This window comes from Rosa chinensis, chromosome 2, assembly GCF_002994745.2.
Source record: "Rosa chinensis cultivar Old Blush chromosome 2, RchiOBHm-V2, whole genome shotgun sequence".
In the NCBI taxonomy this organism is placed as follows: Eukaryota; Viridiplantae; Streptophyta; class Magnoliopsida; order Rosales; family Rosaceae; genus Rosa; species Rosa chinensis.
Window position 1 is genome coordinate 63,600,229 of NC_037089.1, and position 12,025 is coordinate 63,612,253.

At 35.6% G+C, this 12,025-nt stretch overlaps 1 pseudogene; it reads right to left on the bottom strand.

The window, feature by feature from the left end:
• Window positions 1-5,529: 5,529 nt before the first annotated feature.
• On the bottom strand, window positions 5,530-7,675 carry LOC112184290 (annotated as a pseudogene).
• Window positions 7,676-12,025: the final 4,350 nt, after the last annotated feature.

Consider the following 12,025-nt stretch of genomic DNA (forward strand, 5'->3'; position numbering starts at 1 on the left):
AAGAAAAATAAATATTCATTTTAATTTTAATGGTGGAGATAGACTTTTTGGATAAAAGAAAATCTTATTTTGATTAAAATAAGTAAGCATTTTAATTTTAATAAGTAATCGATAGATTTGACACTATCCATGTATTTACTAATGTCAAGTCTATCAATTTTTAATAATTTTTTTATCACACAAAATTTTTATATGAGCATATTAGTTTTATGTGGCTTTTAGCATTTAGAGTTGACTTAGGAGATCAAGACACAAATGACAATGAAAATATCTGAAATTTTGACCACAACTATTTATTATTATCATGATAATATCCGACGGCTGATTTTGATAAAGCCTATTTCCTTCACATTGTTGCTCATAGAAGGTTTATTTTTCGATATAACTAATAAACAAGTTAATATATTTTTTGAATGTATAACTAATATATTTTTCATTATTGTTTTGACATCGATCAATTCAGTCAACCAAATTTACCTTTATAACCATATATTTATTAATTACATTCTTCAAAGAGCAACTCGATCAAGACAAAAGAAATTAGGGAAATCGATAGTTGGATGATAAACTGCGCAATGCGATGACTCTGTGTGAATTTTCATAGAATTTTTCGGACTCCCGAGCTATTTATTAATTTTTTTTTTAATGTTTCGGAATGTTAAAAATGATTTTAAAGAAACAAAAAATCCATGCGGTGCAATCTTAGCCGTATGTTTGTCCACTGCTTCATCAGGGCCCTAAATTAAAATAAATGAAGATTATATCAGATCAAAGCATCATCTCAAAAAAAAAAAAATCAGATCAATGCATCGGACTCTCAATCCGGTCCCCAGCTACGACGCGATGACCAGAGTCATTGGAAATTTATTTACGAGAGTTGGGGAAGTTTTATGGATTTGTGAGGTTTTTAGATTTTCTTTTGTCATACTTTGGGTGACTTATCATTGCTAGCTTTGATTTTCCGCCTTTGTGGCGTGGTGATGGGATCACCGAAGCCCTCCTCTTTTGTGGCGCTGGTTACTGTCTCTGTGACAGTAATTTTGAAGCCCAATACCCTATCGCTGCATATATATAGTGGCGTAAGGGTATATTACGGGAGTAATGAGAGGTATTGTGTAAAAAAATCAACCTGATTTGCCATCATTTTGACGTCGAATAAAAAGGTCAACTCTTTATATGCTTGTACTTCCTTAAGGGGAGCGGAACCACGAGAAAATAAAATTTCTGATATTTTTATATTAGTTGATATAGCACATATCTACGAGAGTGTGAGAGCTGACAGCTCGAAAATAGAAGTTGCGAATGAGTGGTTATGTGCAAATTAGTTTTAGGGTTAAGGGTTGACCACGTGAATCGAGACCCAAATGACGATGAAAATAGTTATAATTTTGACCCTAACCATTTATTGTTGTCATGATGACATCCAACGGTTGAATTTGATAAATTTTATTTCCTCTACCTTGTTGGTTATGGAAGGTATATTTTTCCTCATAACTAATAAACAAGTTGAACCACATTAGTAGGCATGTAAGGATTTTGTGCGATCTATATAATCAAAATTGAAAATCTACAAATTTGAGACTACCCATGTGTTTATATCATATTAATAGGTATTGTGTAAAAAAATCAACCCGATTAGCCATCATTTCGACGTCGAATAAAGAGGTCAATCCTTTATACGCTTGTACTTCTCTAAGGGAAGCGGAACCACGAGAAAATAAAATTTCTGAAATTTTTATATTAGTTGATATAGCACATATCTACGAGAGTGTGAGAGTTGACAGCTCGAAAATAGAAGTTGCGAATGAGTGGTTATGTGCAAATTAGTTTTAGGATTAAGGGTTGACCACGTGGATCGAGACCCAAATGACGATGAAAATAGTTGAAATTTTGATCCTAACCATTTCATGTTGTCATGATGACATCCAACGGTAGAATTTGATAAATTCTATTTCCTCTACCTTGTTGGTTATGGAATGTATATTTTTCCTCATAACTAATAAACAAGTTTGACCACATTAGTAGGCATGTAAGAATTTTGTGCGATCCATATAATCAAAATTGAAAATCTACAAATTTGAGATTACCCATGTGTTTATATCATATTAATAGGTATTGTGTAAAAATATCAACCCGATTAGCCATCATTTCTACGTCGAATAAAGCGGTAAACCCTTTATATGCTTGTACTTCCCTAAGGGGAGTTAAACCACGAGAAAATAAAATTCCTGAAATATTTATATTAGTTGATATAGCACATACCCACGAAAGTGTGAGAGTTGACAGCTCGAAAATAGAAGTTGCGAATGAGTGGTTATGTGCAAATTAGTTTTAGGGTTAAGGGTTGACCACGTGGATCGAGACCCAAATGACAATGAAAATAGTTGAAATTTTGATCCTAACCATTTCTTGTTGTCATGATGACATCCAACGGTCGAATTTAATAAATTATATTTCCTCCCTTTTGTTGGTTATGGAACGTATATTTTTACATATAACTAATAAACAAGTTAGACCATATTAGTATGCATATAAGAATTTTGTGCGATACATATAATCGAAATTGAAATCAATAAATTTGAGACTACCCTTGTATTTATAGCGTATAGTGCGACAAACGTTACTAATTTTCTCACTCGCAAACCTTGTGGGAGAGTGATGCACTCACGCAAACTTATCTAGTCAAACTTTATCTATCCATGTAAAATAATTCGTCACGATTTCGTTATTCTTATGAAATTATTAAATAACATAAGAGTTTTCGTACATATGTCTTATCCAAAAAGTCCATGTCCACTATTGTAATTAATATCCATATTTATTTTTCCTTACCATAAGAAAATTACAAATTTAGTGTTCATTATAAATAAAATTTAGTATGAACCTGAACATTGCATTTTTTTTTTCTGAAAATTTATTATAAATAAATTGCAGTCTTTCAATAAAAAAACAATAAATTGCAGTCCAACAAAAAAAAAAAAAGCTGCTTTCGGCAAAACAAAAAGAAAGAAAATAAAGGGCAAGTACGTGGCTCGAACCCGTACAGCCCACCTATAACAAAAAATGTGGCTTCACCGCTATGCTAACTTGCACTGGCAATGCTTTTTGCGTTTATTTAAAATATAATCATTGCCCTACTGGTTTTCTCTCCGTTTCAGAAACTGAAAATTCTCTTCCTCTGCAACTGCAACTTCCCCGGTCTTCGCTCCTCTTGCTGCAGCAAAGTCCAATCTTTCTTCGTTTTGAATAGGGAAAAGAACAGAACTACTCTCACCTCCAATTTTTCCTTGACTTTTTGGTGAAAAGGTAAGTACGAATCTGGGAACTGCAGAATTTGAATAGGATTCATGAGATTTTGCAGAATTTTGGTATTGAGTGCAATTGATGAAGAAGCCCAACGTTCTTCCCAATCGAAAATCCTTTCCAACAAAATTCATGGTTAGGATAAAAATTGCACCAATTTCGTCTCCAGTTCTCTAATTCTGGTTGTTCCAGATTCAATTTGCAGGCCAAGTATTGGAATTCAAGATCTGAATGATTTGGTCGATCAAATCCCGGCTAAAACTCTTGAGTTGAAACTGAAGAGGAGTTTTGAAGAAACAGAGAGAATGGGTAAACTCGATCCAAGTAACCAGATAAACCTCAATTCACCCATTACTGGGAAAACTCAATTGAAAACAAAAACCGGGAAACAGGCAGAGCCCTTCCCATCGACATTTAGTTTTAATAAAGAGTCACGTGAATGTCACGTGGCCGGACCCATAAAACTCGAGCATGACAAGCTCCGAGCATGGAAGACGTTCTCCTTTTGAAGACTTATAAAAGAGAAAATTATACATCAAGCACCATTCTATTGCCTCACAGGTTTGGACTTTGGACTTTGGACTTTGGAATTAATTATCATTATTCATAAGGTATCTACCCTTAATAATTCAATTTTTCACTACCTGCAGCAAAGAAAATAGAAAATGGTGTAAGGTCACATCATAAGCAAACCCAAATGAAGATTGAATGAAAACTTCTCATTAGATTTAAATGGATTATCATGAAAGGAATAATTTGTTTGGGCTGTTATATCTGGGTTTGCGACGTAGAGGAAATTGGGATGATTGCAGGGGAGTGATAGTTGAGAGGACTACTGCTCTCATTGCTCAACTTTCTCCTATATGATGTTTGCACAGATAAAATGACTATTGCTATGAATTTCTTAACTCTTTGAGCTATGCATGGAGTACTTTAGGCTAGCATATTCATGTATGAACTGATCTTTCCGATACTTGTAATGTTTGCTCAATTAATTGTTTTTCCTTTTCACCTTCAGAATTGAGCTTGGTTTAAGTTGTGTTGTACTGCTGTTACTGCGTTCAATTACAGTGCGTTTGGATGAAAAAATTATAAAATCCGTAAGAATTTATAAATGATGGAATCTTTAACTCTATCAATCTAAAATTCTATTAATTGCAATTTATAATGTTTGGTTGCATCTATTTAGGATTTGAAATGTATAATAAATTAAGAAAATTTAAAACAAATAAAAATATAAAATAGAAAAAAGTATTGTTTTGGAAATAAAAATTAAATACTGCAAAGAAATTCGTAAATGACACATATTTTGGTGGAAATTGAAGTGAGGAATTTAAATAACAAATTCATTCGTTTTTTTTCCACAGAGAAATTTAAAACTTCCAATCTGATAATGCCAAACGAGGGAATTGACTTTTAGGAATTATGAAATCCTTACTTTCAATTAAATTCCATCATTTTTTCCCTCATCCAAACACACTCTAGAGTTTGGGGAAATGTCCAGCTGCGACTGTGCCCTTCTTGTTGAATTGAAGCAATGCATTCCATGTAATCGGTAATAGTTCTGCTTCAATCGAAAACTATGATTCTTCAGTTGTTTTTGATTGTGAACAAGAAGAATCTGTTTCAGTGAATTGAAATATAAAAGGAGCAACAGATGCACTGTTCTAAACACATTGAATGCGTTTTCATATCCTATGAGATTCTGAGGGGTTGTGCAGGTTAGAAAATTATGTATCTTTGTAGGTCCTCCCAGGCTAGGATATCAGTAACTTTTTTGAATTAATTGGTCTGCTTTTTGCTAGACTCTAGGGGACATATCCTCGTGCTTGTCAGAAGAGGGAGGAGGAGGATATGCTACGAGCAAATTTAATGTGACATTGTGAAACAGTGAAACTGCAGTCAAATATATAATCTTCTATAGTAGATTAGGATTACCGGGATTCATTAGATAATGTGGATTTTAAAATAGAGAGTGTAGATTTCACTCCTCTTTATATATGTTATTGACGTAATTGAGGATTCATTGGAAAAAATCATACTTTCTTCTACCAATATAATTTTGTTTAGAAGATGTAAATTTTACCATGTTCACTGAGGAAGTGAATACGAATTCAGACACAAATACAGAAAACTTATACTTAATCGTAGTAGAAGTTGAAAGCCCAGGACTGATTTATTAAAGAAGGAGATAAAACTAGCTCAAAGCCTCAAACCAAGAACTAATCATTGGGAGTAAAGATAAGGTGGAAGACGAGACTCAGTGACTGCAACAAGGGGAAACTTCCTGGGTGTTGAAAGCCCAAAATTTTCCTCCATACTCAAATCCTCTTTCTTCATGTTCCCAAGCAATCTCCATGTGAACCCATGTAAGATATTAGCCAGACTTGATTGAATAACCTTAATGCCAAGACTGTAACCAGGGCACATCCTCCTTCCTGACCCAAATGGCAACAGCTCAAAGTCTTGGCCGTTGACATCAATGTCCTTGCCAATGAACCTTTCTGGGCAGAACTCATTGGGATTGTCCCACAAGTTAGGGTGTCTTCCTATTGTCCACACACTCACTAGGACTCTGTTGCCCTTAGGAATGTTATAACCAGCAACTTGGCAATCCTCACGTGCTAGTCTTGGCACCAACAGGGGTGCCACAGGGTGAAGCCTCATGGTTTCCTTGGCAATGGCATCAATGAATGGCAAGTGAACAATGTCTCTCTCTTCCACCCATCTTTCCCTTCCAATCACCCTGTCTAGCTCCTCGGTTGCCTTCCTGAAAATCTCTGGCTTTCTTAGAAGCTCCGAAATTGCCCACTCCACTGTCACGGCTGAGCTCTCTGTCCCACCAGCAATTAGGTCCTAATGAAATACAACAACAAAAACACAAATCAAGAGTAATATACCAATATGGAGAAAGCATAAAATTTCAAATCCAATCTAGTTTTTTATATAAATATCTAACACTTCATATTTTCATTTATTGTTAATCGATTTTAGATTAAATGCACAAACTTTAACATAATATCATCAAGAGAGATTCTTAAGTTGGGCAGCTGTACCATGTGGCGTTAGGACTACCCATCAGAGCCTTACAAAGGGGTGTTTGAGTTATATTGATTTATTGAAAGATGGATAATTTCAGGATAGACAAAGTTTTTCTATTGGGCAGTCCTACCACCACGTGGTAGGACTGCCCTTATTTAAGAATTTCTCTAATATCAAAGCTAGTAATTCACGTGTTTTGAATGGCTACACTTGCTTCATATCATCTACTACATATATTCCCAAAATGGGGGAAGCTCTTACCAACAAGTCAACAACAGATGCATATATTGTCTCTTGGACTATGAGGTAAGAATATTATGATACACCAACATTGTCACTAGTGGGGATTGACTAAAATTTGGGAGTTGTTGTTGTTTTATATATTAACTTTTACTTTCCATAAGGCTAGTATTGTTGCATAGAGAAATGATCATACCTGCGTAAAGCCCTTGATCCCATGCCCCTCAAGCTTAACTACAAGGTCGGGATCATCAGCAAGCTGCAAAAGCACATCCACGATATCTGTTGCTACAAAGCCTTTTGCCTTCTTATTTTCAATATGCTCATCCAACACATGCTCCAAGAACCTGTCCAACTTCTTGCTTAAAGCCTTCATTCGCTTTATATACCCCTGCAAGTCCAAGAAGTCAAGCCAAGGACTGAAATCACCAATATTCAACACCTCACTCAGCAAGAACAGCTCATCAAGCAATTTCTTGAACTCATCGGGGCTCACTATCGCATCCTTGGACTCGTCCGTGTACTTCTTTCCAAGCACCATTATGCTTATGACATTGAGACTCACAGTGGAGAAGTGGTCTTTGAGCAAAATGTTAGTGTTGGAGGACTCATACAAGCCTCTAAGCAAAGCACTCATTTCTTCTCTTATGTATTCATGTGACTGTAGGTGTTTGTTGCTGAAAAGTTCCATGATGCACATTTAACGGCCCTGGCGCCAATATGGGCCATAAGGGGACAAAGTGATGTCGGAGTAGTTGTAGGTGGTGTACTTTCCCGCCGCCATTTTGGGCCGGTCGGCCAAAGTAACGTCGTCAGTTTTGAGGAAGGCCTCGGCCATTTCGACCGAGGAGGCCACGACAATGGGGAAGGACCCGAATTTCAGCTGCATGATGGGCCCATATATTTGGGAAAGTGCATGGACAGAACGGTGAGGGAGGTGGCCTATGAGGTTGAGGTTTCCAATGATGGGCCAAGGTTTTGGGCGGGGCGGTAAATTGAGTTTTCGGCGGCGGAGATGGCGGGAAAACAGGATAAGGTTTAGAGCTCCCAGCCATGCAGTGGCGTAGGGAACCCAAGTAGTGTCTTCCATATGTGGTGGTGTAGCGTGGTTTGTGGGTTCAAGTATTCATGTATGTGGGAGGAGAAATTTATAATTGGAGTACAAAAGCCCTTACCTTAATTTCACCAGAAAATAAATTGCTCACCTATATTCCATCACCTTACAATATTTCAGATTGTTGTTACTTCTAATTGATTGCCAAAGTTAGGAGTAACCTTATCTTGTTTTCCAATAAAGAAACTGAAAATACTAGGATGAAACAAATACGCCTGGGGGGGGGGGGGGGGGGGGGGGGATGGAATAGACAATACTAAGGATTGAAACACAAAGTATGAATCCCAAAATAGCAGTGAGATAATAAGGCATACAAAGATAAACACAAACACACAGCAACCAAGAGACCAGAATTGTTTACACAGTAAAAACCTCAAAATGAGGAAACAACTGCGGGGCCTTTAAGGTTAAAGACCCTAATAAAAACAAACAACTAAATGAGAGAATATAAGTTCTTTACAAATAACCCAAAGCTCTGACCTCGGCATACTTACTAGACACACTAGTAGATTGTCTGATCATATCCTTGTAGATCTTCACCACCTTGAACTGTCTTCACTGATTGACAAGTACTGACCTCAACCTTCAACCTTGCATGAACATCAACGACTCCAACTGACCTCAAAAGCACTTTGATGTGAAGAATGTAATGAATGATGAATGTGTTTGACTTAATGATCTACTTAAGCATGGAACAAGTAGTTCATAGACTCGAATCTGAAGCACACAGTTTCTCAAAAACAAATGAAAACCTTTGACTCAATAGATGCACAAATTCTTATTTGCTTCAAGGTGCCAAATGAATGCTTATACTAGTTGTATATATATTTTAGACTCCCCCTAAAATTTTGGACAATAAAGACTCCAAAACCTAATATGGAAGGGACAATTCATAAAAAGATATTCCACGAGTAAACATGATTCTATCCCTAATAAAGACGAAAAGACTTAACATACCAAATCATATAGAGAAATATCATTTTAAGACTCAATTAATGAATGCGCACAAAACGTGAAAAAGAAGAAACAAAATCCAACAAACTGACCTGACAGGGATTGTAGAACAGATTGCAATCCCAGTATGCATGTAGGTTGACCTTTATGAAATGCAAATGCATATGCTCTTACCTTGAGTGCTTCGAAGAGTCAGCGGAAGCATTGCATGACCATATATCACTTCCATTTTACACTTGATAACTCTAGCAGACCTACGATTCTAGCTTTTATATTAGGAATGCCAACATATATCAAAGCTATACTAACATAAACACTTTGTTTAGTAATGACTAGCAATGGCACCCGCGCTTTGCCACGGGATTTATTATTGGTAATAATGTACAACAATGAAAAATATAATTGAAAATGATTTTATTCTTGATCAAACTGATAAAATACCGTAAATTACATTAATCGGAATAGTATTTGTGTGAAGAGAAACAAACTGTCCCCGATTGAACTGGTCCAGAAACACTTCTTTAATATGTATCTCTCAGGACACTCTCAGCTTCTTGTTTTAGCTGTCTAATAGTTGTGCATCCAGTGGCATTAAAACCATCTCACTTGGAGGTAACTCACTCTTGACTTCAATTTCCTTATCATTCAAACTTGATATGACAAACCAATGTTAGTAATAGTTCTTTCTACACCACTTGAAAATTTCCATTCCTTTACAAAGTGCTTAGTGGCCAAGAAGATCACCTTTGGTTGAATGGTAACACTATTTGAAGTAAAACCTGATTACCCAAAAACAGTAACACTTCTTTTCACTATTGACACACCTGTTCTAAACAATAAGCTCATTATAAATTTTCTCTTATTCATAATTCTTCCTTTTTCTTTTAATAAATCTGCAAATACAAAAGAAGAAAAAAAAACACCAACCTTGACAGACTGGAGAAAGCAACAAAACACATACCTCTTTTGCTCCTAAAGCCCGTCTCCTAAACTCGATCACAATCTCAGCACACACCTCTTCCAAAACGAACCCAAGCCTACCTCGCAGAGATATCCAACCAACCCTATATCCACCAGTAAAAGAACATTAAGTTCATTTATTAAATCAGAAATGTAATTAGTTTAGGACCAACATAGTGTCTACAGCTTCCCAAGCCCATAAACAATGGAGATCACTTGGATCTTTTATGGAAAAATAAGGATCCAAGTTGGCCAATCATAAATTGAAAATATCTACCACGTACTGATAGGCGCATTTTAATGTGATATTTTAAATGTTAATTCCTCACATTTTGCTTAGTTATTCCTTAACGAATCGATTTTTAACTTAATTTCTATTTTTAGGTACATTGGAGTAGATGAAGAAGAAATGAGTGTTACGTCCATAATTACCTAGAAATGATGGAGAATAATGAAAATGCACTAAAAAGTCAACCTTGAATATTTTCTTACTCCGGCTAGGAGAATCAGAGCCAAGCAAGGAAGAAGGAGCGGCCGCCTGACTAAATGAACTTCAAATGAGCTGAAACCTTCCAGATCCATTCTAGACACCCAAAGGATCATTTCTTATGAAGAGTGCCAGAGAAAAATATGAGTGGAAGGCCTTCAAACAATCAGCCCAATTTTCTACAGTTGCAAAACTGGAAAACTGGACCTGTAAGAGGTCCAGCAGCATTTCCGGCCCAACCACATGGAATAAAGCTCTGAAAATTTTTCAGGATGATCTACACTCATAGTGGAACATTTTATTATGAAGAAGTCGAATGCTCATTCTGAAGTTTTGATGGAGAAATAATTGAAGGAATAAAGGGGAAGAAACTGACCTGAAAACAGCTCAACATCACATATTCATGTTTCCCACCCATATGAAGAAAGCATTTCTTTTTCCTTGGATACATTTTTTCTACTCTAAAAGATCATCATCACTTCCACATTTCTTCACCTTCATGCTTTGGTTTCATCATTACCTCATCTTTTACATATTTTAAAAACCACTCTCATACTCCACTTTCATTATTTTTCTTCATCTCATCATTTCACTCTTCTTTTTCTTCCCTATTTAAACACCTTCTCCTCTCACTCTCAATCACCAATTCCTTCATCCATTCCATCTTCTTTGTCTCTCCATTTCCTCTCCATTTTCCTTAGTCACCATTTCCCAAATTCCTTCATCCATTCCATCTTATTTGTCTCTCCATTTCCTTTCCATTTTCCCACCAATTCCTTCATCCATTCCATCTTCTTTGTCTCTCCATTTCCTTTCCATTTTCCCACCAATTCCTTCATCCATTCCATATTCTTTGTCTCACCATTTCCTTTCCATTTTCCTTCTCCATTCTCTAGTTGCAAAGTTCTGCATTTTCAAGCAAGGAGAGGAAGAAGAAGAAGGAGCCGTGAAGATCATATCCTCCATCATCCACCTTGAAGGCTTGCTTTCAAGATTCAAGATCCAACCATCTAGCTCTCCATCTCCATCTCCACTCACGGTGTAATTCATTATTTTTCCTTGTAATGATCTTTTGTTTTCCTTGTTTGAATTCATATGAACTTGTTTCTAGTTAACAATAATGTTTAGGGCAAAGTTTAAGCCCAATTTCTATGTTTAAATAAAGTTTTCGAATTCTATAATTGTGATTCTAAGTTGCTTATGTGAGTTTGTTCGATTAAATTTGCTTTACAGAAAACTTTTATATGTTTATCTTATTTGGGTCGACACTTATAGGATTTGCATGTAATTGATGCTAGGTTTAAGAACATGAAATCGACTTTTCGTTTTGTGTAACTTGAATCAAAAGTAGTAAAGGTTCTGGACAAGAATCGAATGTAATTGAAGAGGATTGCAATTAGGTGGACTTTTCCATAACTAAGTTGTACACTTGAGTTGATAGCCTTTCTCTATGTCTAATGCGTTGAACATGTCATGATTGACTAGCTTTCTAGGGCTTGATTGCATGTTTGATAGGATTAATCTAGGTGCTTTCGCTTAGGTTAATTAGCATTGAAAAGTAAAATATGGGAAATCATTTGCTTTCGAATGTTTCACATGATCAACTCCTCTCTCATGACTTGGAAGAACAATTATAGGGTTTGAATCGAATTTGATTACATGGAATTGATTTTGATCTTTGTTCCTTGCGATCCACCCTTGTATATATGTTTTTACGTTTTCTTTATTTTATTTATTTTAATTTTAATTTTAAGAATCCTAATCCTCCCCTTATTTGTGTTTACTTGTATATATTTATTCTTTATTTTATTTTTGTAAATAATACTTTATTATTTTAATTCTTTATTTGTTTATACAATTGTATATATTTATATTCTTTATTTTATTTCTGTAAATAATACTTTTCTTTATTTGTTTCACAATGA